The sequence below is a fragment of the Neofelis nebulosa genome, chromosome 2 (assembly GCF_028018385.1).
Source record: "Neofelis nebulosa isolate mNeoNeb1 chromosome 2, mNeoNeb1.pri, whole genome shotgun sequence".
Lineage (NCBI taxonomy): Eukaryota > Metazoa > Chordata > Mammalia > Carnivora > Felidae > Neofelis > Neofelis nebulosa.
The window spans coordinates 193,605,168-193,615,370 of NC_080783.1; the positions used below are offsets into that span (position 1 = coordinate 193,605,168).

At 51.3% G+C, this 10,203-nt stretch overlaps 1 long non-coding RNA gene across 1 annotated transcript; it reads left to right on the forward strand.

Moving 5' to 3' along the window:
- The first annotated feature begins 522 nt into the window (after positions 1-522).
- On the forward strand, positions 523-5,286 carry LOC131505010 (uncharacterized). Its single transcript, XR_009258234.1, has 5 exons — positions 523-632; positions 986-1,952; positions 2,049-2,265; positions 2,492-2,827; positions 3,332-5,286. It is a non-coding gene; the product is annotated as an uncharacterized LOC131505010 (long non-coding RNA).
- Positions 5,287-10,203: the final 4,917 nt, after the last annotated feature.

The window sequence follows — 10,203 nt, forward strand, 5'->3', positions numbered from 1 at the left end:
GCTCTGCCGACCCCCGGGGGCGTGTGGTGGGCGGGGGTGCAGTTAGCAGGGTGGTTTAGGTAGCGTTGGAGCCCACCACCTGCCAGCACTGCAGCCTTGGCCAAAGCACCACACGTCATTGTCCTTCATCTGAAAAATGGGGCTAGTACCCCTACCTCGCAAGGCTGTCCTAAGTCTTGGCCGAGGCTGCTCGCGCAAAGCACTTGGCCCGGTGCCCGGCTTGGCTGGTCCTGAGGTCTCCATAAATGGTGGATGTTATTATTGGTGCATTCTGTAGGGTGTGAGCGGGGCTCAGGGACGGGCCCCTGTATGACCCATGGGGAGGCTGACCACCGACTCTTGGACACCTGGATCCCGGGGAAGGGCTCAGGCTGGGGAGGAGAATCAAGGAAGAGGGGGACAGGCAGCATCACTCTCTCCTCATAGGCGTGACTGCTGGGGGGATGGGGCGGTGGGGGAGCTTAAATGTTTGATGAGTCAGTTTCAGCTCTTTTATTTTGGAGAGTCTGCTGAGGCGGGAGCGGGCTGGATTACCATGAAGTGCTCCTAATTTGCACAGAGAGATAAGGAGCTCATCATAACTGAGAGAGGGGGACTGTTATTTCCAAGCAGCTGCGGCAGGCTGGTCCTAGGTGAGCCAGAATTTCTGGGCTGGGGGTGGGGGTGCCTGGGCTCACTCTGCCTCCATGGCCCCTGTACCAGGTGATCTCAGTCCTGGCCGGAGGTGGCAGGGGAGGGACAGGCACTCCTAGACAGAGGTGGTTGGGAGAAAGACACAGAGAAGCCTGAACTCATATTTCTGAAAATTGGACACGTTATTGAGTTTTATGAATGCCTGTCCTGCCCGAGGGATGCATAGCTATAAACTCGAGGCTGGGCTGCCATGATCTATCCCCTCCCCCCGTCATTCCCCGTCCCCCCACCCTCCCACCCCTGACCCTGATGTCTGAGGCCTGGAGGATGATCCAGCTGCTTTTTTTACTAGGCTTGCTCAGCCTGCAGTCTGGGCTCCTGCTGCTGAAGGGACAGAAGGCGGATGTTGGGAAGAACTTCCTAAGGAAGCATCAAGAGGGACCTGTGCGATCCTAGCCTCAGGTGGCCTTTAGGGAGGGGCTCTGCCCAAAGTCCCCTTTCTGGGCCCTGAGCCCCAGTAGACCCTAGCTTTGGGAGGTTGACTGACCTGATAGGGTGGGACAAGTTGCTGAACTTTCTCAGGCTTGGATGGAGCTCAAGTGGGCAGCAGAGAGGTCTAGGGGACTTCATTCTGGTGGGACAAGCTCCTGGCATCTGAGCAAGGTGAGAGCGTCACAGACATTGTCTTGAGGGCTTCTCATAGCAGCTTTCAAGAAGCAGGAGTCATCAGCCCCATGCTGCGTAGAGGGAAACTGAGGCGCAGAGGGGGCCATCTCGGGAGTGCTGAGTGCTGTCCCACAGGGCTGCGGGCTGGCTCCCAGGCTGCTGCCTGTGGCCACAGCTGCAGAACAGGAGGACTCTCAGGGCAGTCAGGGCCGGCTGCCCTCGGCTGCAGGAAAGACGGGGTCTTAGAGCCGAGAGATTGTGCAGTAGGTGGGCTCACGGAGGCCACCTCCCTGCCTGTCAGTCCTGCTGCGCTGTGGGTGCTGCAGCGAGAGCAGAGTGGACAGCGGCTGCAGAGTGGAAAGAGCACTGGATGGGAGCCTGGCCTCTGCCTGTTCCATAAACATTTATCGAGCACCGTGCTATTACCCCATTCCATCCCACAACAGCTCTGTGACGTGGACACTGTGCATTTCATTGATTCTAAGATACAGTCTTAGAAGCCGGAAGCGCGTGCTGATCGGGGGCGGGGGGTGGGTTATAAGGGCGAGCATTTTTCTTTCTTCGTGGTCTATGCCAACGGCATGGTTTACACCAACGAATAGTTCTGCGCGATACAGAGCTCTGCCGACTTTGCAACTAAGGAAATAATCATGGTAAGCGTGTTAATGGGTAACACCTGTGAAGCGTTGAACAGTGCCAGGTACTAGATTACGAGCTTCGTTATTTTTGTCGCTGGTTCCGTTCTGCAGATGAGAAGACTGAGGCTGAAGAGGTGGCGCAGGGTCACACAGAGCAGGGATCGGAACCACATCCGGCTGACGCCAGCTCCCTGGGTTCTGGACCGCTTGGGATGTCAGTGAGTCCACCTGCTCTGGCGAGGCCTGTGCTGGGCTCCGGAGAAGAGCCGTGAGCAGGGCAGATGCGGTCCTGGCTCGCTCAGACCTTCGGCAATCTGGCGTGGGTGAGGTAGCCTTGGGGACCCAGATGGCTTTGCGGGTCCCTGAGCGACTGCTGGCGAGGGTGGGGTCAGGAAGGGGGCGTGTCCAGCACTTCCGCCTTCAGTGTCCCTGCTGCTAGCGTTTTTTTGCCCCGTAAGTAATTGTGTGTAAGGCAATTTTGCCCTAAAAGGATGAGAAGATAACTGGTTGACGCTGTGATTTGACAGTTTGTTTTCATTTCTCCGCGGACCCAGTCCCCCCATGTTTATACCACAGAGATCTCAGCCCTCATGATCGTCTGGATTGTGGTGCAGAGTTTGAACTCACATCTGCCAGACAGCTTTGGAACGTCTATCAAGGGACGTGCGACAATATCCCAAGAACAAACAATGGCGCAGAAGGCTTTCACGTTGCAATGCGAACCTCATTTGCAAACACGCATCCTAGTTTTTGGAAACGGATTTTTCTCTTAGGAAGGAAGAAATTTTAGGGAGAATCGAAGGCGTGTGACGCTGCACAGAACGATGAACCCACAGGCAAAGAGACATGTGCAATACTCCGACCCAAAGGCTCCGAAGACAAGTGTGAAGGTTCATCCACCAAATAAAACCAGCTATTCGCACTGCATTGCTATGGATTTGTACGTATTTTATTTTATTTTTTATTTTTTATTTTTTTGATTTGCACGTATTTTAAATGTATTCAAATACTTTGCGTTTTGCAATAGTTTTTTTTTTTTTTTTTTTACTTTGGTATTCACTTTTCATGTGTCATCCTGTCCTTTTTAAGGAACACCCCTCTTATTTTTTTGTGGTGTTACCCGGGATGGCAAAATTGCCTTATGGCCAATTAGTTATGCGGTGAAAATATGGCAAAAATGTGTGCGACAAAGCTGCTTATGGCAAAGCTGTTTAGAGCCAGAAGGTGGGTGGAGTGGGCACAAGGGAATGCTCAGGAATGCTGCTTGGGGGTGCTGAGGGAAGCCCTAGGGTGCTTTACAAAGGATGTGACCATCGGCCCTCCCGCCTCCTTGCCACCGCCTCCCTCCCTCCCCTCCTTGCCACTGTCTCTTGTACACCCATCACCTTCTCCAGGCAGGGCACAAGGTTGGTGTGTACATGTAAGGTGGCACCAGAAGTCATGGATCCATGTACATCAACTGCCTCTCACCAAGAAGTGACAGAAGCCTCAAAACCCAATAAAGCCAAATCTCTGAGCAGGGGAGCCATGGACAGGTGCATCAAGGGGCTGATGATACAGCCTCAGGATGTGTGACGGGAAGGCCAATTAGCTTCTGGGGTATCCGGCCCCAGAGAGGAGGCAGGAGTGTGTGGTGGGCAAGAATGCAGACTTCAAGGTCAGATAAATTTTGGTTCTCATCTGGACTCCTCTACTTACTCCCTGGGCGGCCCAGGCAAGCTTAGTGATTTCTCTCAGCCTTGGTTTCCTCTTCCATACAATGGGAATAATAATGTTATTAGTTGTCTATTGCTGCATAACAAATACCACTCCCCGCCCCCCCCCCCCCCAATTTAGTAGCTGAAAACCATATATATTTATTGTCTTGCAGATTTGGGGGGTCAGGTATCCAGGAGTGGCTTAGCTGAGTCCTCTGCTCGGGGTCTGTTACAGTCAATGGGCTGCAGTTTCACGTCAATGTCATGGGCTGTAGTTTCATCCGAAGGCTGTGCTGGGGAAGGGCCCACTTCCTAACCCATGCGCAGGATGCTGGCAGCGTTCGATTCCTCCAGGGCTGTCAGACTGAGGGTCTCAGTTCCCCACTGGTGGTTGGCTGCAGGCTGCCCTCGGTTTCTTGCCACGTGGGCCTTTCCAGCTTGCTTCGTCACGAATTGCCAGAGAGAGAGAGGGCAAATGAAGTCACAGTCTTTTATAACCCAGTCCCAGAAGCACGAGGCCGTCACCTTTGCCCTATTCTGTTATTAATCATGAGAAGCAACTCACCAGCCCACACTCAAGGTGAAGGGATTGTTACACAAGGTGTTATTATGTGACTACCAGGAGATGGGGATCATTGGGATCCATCTCAGAATACAATAATATCTATTTTGTGGGAACGTCATAAAGAGTAAATGAGAGTCTGCACGTATGTAATCAGCGTGGCACCTGGCACACAGGATCTGCTCAATACAGTGATTATTGTTATTTTGTTGTTGTTGTTGTTCTCAAAGCCGTTCTGGGCTGAGGCTGAGATAGGACAGAGCCCAACAACCCACCCCATCTCCACGCAGTCAAATCCTGTGTATCCCTGGGCTCACCCCAGTGCTCCAGGAAGGTTTCCCCCAGTCAGCTGTGAACTGTACTTCCTTGAATGTCCCCTTCTTGTTTGCAGGGAAGGGAGCACCCACCCCTGGCTGGGCTGACAGTCACGAACACCCCACTAGCATCGTCTATCTCATAGACCTTGGCGGTGGTGGGACTACAATGTTTGAGGTTTACAGATTTCTGAGATATAGCAGCGGAAGGGTTATGTATATACACACACATACATATACACACATACACACACACACACACACACACATATTTAATCTGGAAGTTACAAATTGTGAAGTTTGCATTATTACAAAATAAATAGAACTGTGACTTCTGTTTCACAATTTCTGTAGTTCCTTTATGTCCTTTTGGCAGTGCTGGTGTGTTGCTGACAGATACAGGATTTTCTCTCCCTCTGGGAAATCGGAGGGAGGGGGTCATGTGACACCTTCCCACTCTGAGTGCTCTGCTTGTTAAAGATGAGGGAACCACCACTCAGGTGATTGGTCCAAGATCACAACACGGTGGAACCAGGATTTGGTTCTCTGGTTCTAAGCCCATGCATGGTCTTTATGTTATATTCGTTCATCCATTTATTCAGGAAGCATTGTTTAGTCTCAGCGATGTGCCAGCCTCTGTGCCAGGTACTAGGAATAGAGTGATGAGTACGTTTTTGTGCCAGGTCTAAAATGCTCTGAATGTTCCCCTTCTCTCCTACTTCCATTGGATTATAGCTTTTCCAAACAGAGCCCCCACTTTCTCAACATCTCTCCTTCTCTGTCAGCCAATGGTTCTATTAGCCATTGGTTTGGGTGGAAATGTAGCAGGAAATGGCTTTAAGGTCCCAAGGGAGAAGGATCTGACCAGATATAGATTTGGATGAAAGGTGGTCAGAGGCCCCGGAGGAAAATGAGGAATGAGGTCTATAGATTAAAGCAGCTGAGTAACTTTTAACAGCAGCCCCTTCTCTCTGCCTGGATAGCCCCAGACCTCTCCCCTCTCCCCTTTGCCCTCTCCCCTCTCCCCTCTCCCCTCTCCCCTCTCCCCTCTCTTCTCTCCCCTCTCCCCTCCATGGCCCTTGAGGAGTTAAACCCAAGCCACTGCCTTCCTGCCCAGTGAGCCAGGTGATGGGATTGCAGTTAATGGCAATCTGAACAAGTTTGGTCAGCTTGAAATACATAAGGAGATTGAAACATGAAAATGCCCTCGAAATTTATACAATTGATATATTGTAGCTCAGCCAGCTGTTAACTCCATTGTGTGAAAAATGGCAGAAATAATTTGTAACCAGCATCACATTTGTTTACTGAACCTTTGCAAAGGAGGGCACGGGAGAGTCAGCTGTGTCACCAGGAATATCCCCACCCTCCCAGCCCCCATCAGGCCCCACCACAGCAGTCCCTCGGCCAGAGCGAATTGCTTCTCAGTGGGACGTTTGTGGGCTAGGCACTGGTCATGTGGTGGTGAACAGAAGGGACAGTCCCGCCCTCCTGAGCTTACTTACTGGCGGGAGAGAGATTGTAACAAAGGAATATACTAGTAACTACAGTCCGGTAGTTAGAAGTGCTCTGGAGAAAAGAAGGGTAATGGGATAGAAAGGGAAGGGAGTTGGTGAAGGGGGAGCTTAGGGGAGCTTCCAGACACTGGGGCCCTAAACAATTCTTTTTTTTTTTTTTTTTTAAATTTTTTTTTTCAACGTTTTTTTTATTTTTATTTTTGGGACAGAGAGAGACTGAGCATGAACGGGGGAGGGGCAGAGAGAGAGGGAGACACAGAATCGGAAACAGGCTCCAGGCTCCGAGCCATCAGCCCAGAGCCTGACGCGGGGCTCGAACTCACAGACCGCGAGATCGTGACCTGGCTGAAGTCGGACGCTTAACCGACTGCGCCACCCAGGCGCCCCAACAATTCTTGACATGTTACAAGTGCAAGCCTCACTTACCTCTGTTCTACAGCTTCCCCTTCCATTTACTAGCTGTGTATCTTTGGGAAAGTGACTTAAACTCTCTGAGCTTCGGATGCCTCATCTGTAAAGCGGGAATAATAAATATCTGTCACAGGATTATTTGAGACAAAATGTATTAAAGCTCATTGCTCCCTGTAAAGTGTTCTATGTGTGTGAATTGTTAAGATTGCAATTACAGTGCAAGGTCATTCATACACTCATTTATTCTTTCCTTCACCAAATATTTATCGTGCGCCTTCTGTGCGCCTTAAGGGGCCCCCCACTCCTGATTTGCTATTCTGGCCCCAGCACAGAAAGACTTTGGCCTGGTTGAGCTTGGGCTGGAATATTCAAACAAGATTTTACCAAAGTCTCGGGAATGACAGCAGGGAAATAAGCAGGGCAGAGCTTGTAGGTTGTGTGTAAATGAGCATGTTCGTATGCCTGTGTCTGTGTGTACGTGTGCATATTTGTGTGGTATGGGGGAGGTGTTAGGGGACCATGCTTCATCTCAGGGCACAAGGTGACTTTACCCCATTTGGGGTCTGTAATATTCCTAAACCTCTTACATACCCTCACCCCACGACAGGGGGACAGCTCAGAGGTCGCCATTCCCATTTGGTGGATGAAACTGAGGCCTCATCAGATCTCCGGCTTGGAGAAACGAGCACCACACAGCCCCGAGTTCCTGCTCCAGCCTCTGCCCTATACCCCCCCCCCCACAGCATCCTGTATCATCCCCTGCCTCGACTTCTCGGGGCTCCCAAACGTACCAGGTTCTGTCTCCTCCCTTCTGGGGACAAAGGAGGGCCTGGCCTGGCATGGCTCCCCAAGGCCCCCAGAGTGCCTGCTGTTTCTGGCTTCAGTCCTGGGTGGGGGCAGGACCACGCTGCCTTTGCTCCCCTGGCAACTGGCTGGAGTCCTGAATGTACTAGGTCAAGGCTGCCTTTGACCCATAATGTTCTGACCCTTCCATAGAGCTCTGGAGTGTTGCTTCCACCCAGAGAAACCTGTCACACCGCCTCTAACTCCCATGGGACCCCAGGTTGACGTCTCCGTGTGGTTCTTTACAGAGGTTCGGTAGACAAGTGTGTGATTGGTGGCAAATTATTTCTGCCTCCGTGTGGCCCCTCTGGTTGTTCTGTCCTACCTGCTGTGTGTCAATTGCTAACACCCTCTTTAGAGGAGTTCGACCTTGGTCCACTTTATTCTCCTCCTCAGCTAGCCCACCACCACCGGATGCCGGCACATCAGGACAAAGACTTCCATCCATTCACACGTGCTCTGTTCTCTGGAGCCGTGGACGGTAAATGCCGTCCCTCCTACCCGCGACATCCTTTAGAGCAGTGGTTCTCAAACTTGGCTGTACATTAGGATCAGCTGAGGAGGGGCGCCTCTGTGCTGACAGCTCAGAGCCTGGAGCCTGCTTCGGGTTCTGTGCCCCCCTCTCTCTCTGCCTCTCCCCTGCTCGCGCTCTACGTCTCTGTCTCTCAAAAGTAAATAAACATAAAAAATTTTTAAAAAATAATCAGCTGAGGAGATTTTAAAAAATACTAATGCCTGGATCCCCCTCCGACCAACTGAATCAGAATTTCTGGGGAGGAGATCTGGGCATTGGTATTTTCTAAAGGTTCCCCCATGTGATTCGAAGAAGCAGCCAGTGCTGAGAACCACTGCCTCCTCCCATCCTAATCTCTCAGAAGCTCCCTGCAGCCTTCACAGGATTTAATTTTCAGATCTCTCATTGTAGCCTTTGTCCACTTCATGTCACTAGTCAATGTCACTTGAGACACATGATTCCATCTGCTGAACTGGACTGTATAGGGCAAGACCAAAACCTCCTTTACTCATGGTGTTATATCTCTGTTAATATGACCCTAAACCAAATATGTTTTTTTTTTCTGTCTACATCCCACTCCATGGCTTATTTAAGCTCACCCAACCTCTTCTCTTTAACGGCCCTTCTATTTTTCCATGCCATGTCTACCGATATAAGAGTTCCTGTCCAAGTAGGGTGAAAAGTTAATTCCACAAATACATGCAATCAATTCCAGGAAAACATTCCAGGACTTGTGCAACCTTCTGCAGGGTTCAGAGTGATTATTGGCTCTCCTTGTGTTTCAACAGGTCCCTGTGAGGTTAGCTTCATCCATCGCTTCTGATTTGGGATGCGCATAACAGGTATCTAACTCCCATACATTCGATACCTGCTCTTAAGCTTAAATAACAGATTCCATTAAAAGAGCATTAGCATGGCAGTCCCGTAATTAATCTTCTCCGGAGAACTAATAGTTCACAAGGCACGCAGTGGAGCAAGGGCATCATACATCACCAAGCTCATTTATCCTAATTGATTTATCTAAGAATTGCTGGGGCAGCCAACCTTGTGCCCGATGACCCGTGGTGGGGGCCCCATGGGTGCCTGGAGTTGGGGGACAGGAGCAGTGTGCATGGAACTGGGGCTGGCAGGGGCTGGCTTCATCCTGATCACAAGGCAGCAAACAACATAATGGGCCAGCCTCAGAGGCAGGCCGGCCTGGGAAGCTTTTAGAGTCTCTCAGCAGCCCTTGTAGCTCACCCAGATTACACGCGGAGCTATTTCACATCATTAAACCCCCCAATTTTGTCCCTGAGTGCTGCACACTCTGTGCATCAGGCTGGGCTTCAAAGTGACTGCTTTGCCAAAGCAGGTGTAGCCACTGTGGCAAGCTGACCCCGGGGCATGGGGACACATTTGCTGGCTGTTTGTTTGCTCGCTGGCCTCCCAGCCCTGGAGCTGGGAATGATGTGCCCGGGACTTGTATCTGCCCAGCCTGCCTGTTTCAGATCCTGCTGCCATCGGTGCAGGGGGCTAGGGAGTGGGCAACACTGGGCTCCCAGACCCTACCAAACGTCCTCAGGCTGGACAGCAGAAGGTGGGCACTGGGAGTGATCCCTTAGTACAGAACAAGCCTGGACTGTGTATGATTCTGCATCTGTTTTCCCTAAAAAGCAGGAGCCGGGGCGCCGACCAAGCAGAGTAGAGCCTAAGGAAATGGACCCCTGTGCCAGGTGACACCCTCCCTGGCCTCCTGGCGCTCTTCTGCTTGGTGCTCTGTGCCAGTACTGACCCTTCTCTAAGTTCATCTGCTTTTCTCTCGTAGCCTTTTATCCGGAGCCCTTCTTGATGTCCAGCCCATAGCGTGTGTTTGACTCCCCTTCTGAGTCAAACTGACTCCACTTGAATCCACTGCCCGGCTAGTATATGCATCCTGCTTCCCCTGCATCAAGGCTTCTCCCTCTACAGGCACAAGCTGGGAGGGCCCCATTCCCAGCCCCTGTATTTATGTGCCTTGGTTTACATGCCACCTTCTGCATTGATTTCCTGGTTGTGTCTCCCAGGTCCTCCTGGTTGTGTCTCCCAGCTGGAATCAGAGTCCTGCCCTGATACTGGCCCCATCTGTCTGGAGCATGAATGCGCCCAATCCCCATCCAGGTTTCGCCAGCTCTGTCCTCTCCTTGGGGCTGAATCCTGTTCCCTGTATCCCTGGCCAAGCTATCCTCTGACCCATGTACCATTTTTGTATCCTTCCCACTAGATATGACAGATCCTTGCATATTTGATCAAGGTCATCCCTCCTGGAACCTGAAAAGTCTGGATCCTGTTTTTGCCCTTTGCCCGCCTTTTCCTGCTATAGTCCTAACTTGCATGAAGGCTGCAGGGTGAGGGACATCTGCAGACTCAGTGGCTCATGCCTGTGTGACCTT